Raw genomic sequence first — 2,511 nt, forward strand, 5'->3', positions numbered from 1 at the left:
CCAACCCACCGACCGAATATTCGAATAATCGATGAATATATATATATATATATATATATATATATATATATAAGACTATAAAATTTATATATAATGCATACTACTACTTGAGCTCCAGAGATGCCTGTCCTGGATATCCATTTTTGGCAGCTCCTTCAACTTGTTTCAATTTTATCTTTCTTTTGAATGCTTAGAGCACAAAGACAACATTACCAAGAAACTCTACAACGCTCTACAGCTTGGTGCGATGCCAGTGGTAGGCCTATGGGCTCATCCAGAACAGAAATACAGTATGAGCGTTTCATCGCTGAGATGCATTTATCAATGTCAATGACTTCCCCTCTGTGAGAGCTCTAGCGAAGTATCTCCTTTTGAGCAGACATGAGGCGCTGTACAGCCGGTACTTCAACTGGAGGCGACATTTTGAAGTGAAAATCAGTTAATTCCCTGCCGAGCACGCTTGCTACAGCTGTGATTACATCAGGCGACAAGTGCTCAAGAAGCCTTACTAGTGAGGGATTACAGGAGCCATGGTCCTATAAAACTCTCTTAAAGTCCCCCTGTAGTCAAAAGAGTATATTTTACTAATGCTTATTTAAGCTACTCAAATGTATTAGTTGTTTTTGAAAGTATGAGAAATATAAATAGGCCTACTGTATAGGAACAAAAGGCGGTTTTTTTTTTTACTCTGCAAGTCAAGTCATAGCGTGCACTGGGAACAGAATTTAAATGCATTTTTTTATACTCTATCCCACATCTTGTTTTAACACTATGTCCTGATAGAGCACATACATCACAGAGATGTCTATTTGAGGTCTGCATTTACATATGCAAGAAAGAGTAATTTTTGTTTTAGAGTCATTTGCTCATCTGCAATTCGTCTATAGGATTTTTCCAATCAGATGTCAAATAGATGTTTAGAAAATGTCTTTAAGACGTTTATGATTTAGAATGCATATAAAACTGACATCTTAAAGACATCTATCAGAAGTTTGTATACAGCAGATGCTTTCCAGGGGTGTATTTGGTTAACTTACCGTCAGCTAAACCCTGCACTTTCGGTTGATTAACCCCAAACCTTGCTTACTCCGGGTATGTGGTTCCAAAAACGCGTCCGGGAGTAAGTTCATTCAACTCAGAGTATTGCTGCGTCTCAATGTGCCTACTTATACTACGCCCTTAAAGAATGTACTCTTTTGGTGAAGAAAAAGTACACACTTTTGAGTGTGTAGTAGAAGAGTAGGCAAGCTTTGGGACATACTATCACGTCACACAATTGCGTCTTTAAAGGACCGCTCTGTCGCACCTGTTACACGCACCCTGTCACTGTAAACTGGCCTGTCAATCATCTTGTCACAGTTAACATCCTCCACATTTCATTTCATTTAACTTCCTACCGTACTGGAGAGAAAAGAAGTAGCTGGTTGATCTGCCAGTCGCGTGTTTTCCATGCGGAGAACTCTGCTCATATTTTCTGCATAATGATGCATTTAAAAGTTAACGACCAAATGGATGTTTATAAAAGTTCACATTGCTGTTGCAGATGAAGTATAACACGGATAACAATAAATAAATATTTTTTTTTACCAGGTTAAATGTTGATTATTACTAACTCAACGCCCTTTTTGTAAACCTCTCTACCTAACCGTCGATCGCGCACATCCGCCACGTTTGTAGTTTTTGTAACGCGTTTTATTCGTGTTTGTAGTTCTGGACCGAATCCTTCGCCAAAGCGCAATGGATTGTGGGCAATTTTAGCCATTAGAGTGTGCACGGATCCACACTTCAAAAATCGACCTGAACGAATCCTTCGCCAAAGCGCACTGGATTGTGGGCAATTTTAGCCATTAGAGTGTGCACGGATCCACACTTCGAAAATCGACCTGAAATAATAGACCATCCAGGGACTTTTGGCATATACTCTTTTCAACATACTATATGGTTTGGGACACACTTATGCCTTGTCCAAATACCCACACTTGCAGGTCTTTGCACTTGACCACTTGACAACTAATATGACGTATTTCCTGTATTTGGCCCAAGTGTTCAAGTGAGAATGAAGACCACAAGTGTGTGTCTAACTTTTTTTTTCATTACCTGATGGGACACACTTATAGTGTTGTAAAAATGCATGTGTTTACATAGCTTTATTTTAAAATCAACTTTAAATGTCTGTTCAGTAGTCCCTATAACATTACATCATTTTAATTTGTGGTGCTTCTAATTAAGTGATAAAAAAGCAGTTGTAAATGTTGTACAAAATAAATATCACCACTACTCATCTTTGCACCAATAAAATGTAAAAACACAGTTTTTCTACCAAATTATATGTAATATCTAATTATTATATTAAAGGGGTCATATGATGTTGCTAAAAAGAACATTATTTTGTGTATTTGGTGTAATTAAATGTGTTTATGTGGTTTAAGGTAAAAAAAAAAAACACATTATTTTCCACATACTGAACATTATTGTTTCTCCTCTATGCCCCGCCTTTCTGAAATGCGTCGA

The sequence above is a fragment of the Sinocyclocheilus anshuiensis genome, unplaced genomic scaffold (assembly GCF_001515605.1).
Source record: "Sinocyclocheilus anshuiensis isolate Anshui unplaced genomic scaffold, SAMN03320099.WGS_v1.1 scaffold476, whole genome shotgun sequence".
Classification (NCBI taxonomy): domain Eukaryota; kingdom Metazoa; phylum Chordata; class Actinopteri; order Cypriniformes; family Cyprinidae; genus Sinocyclocheilus; species Sinocyclocheilus anshuiensis.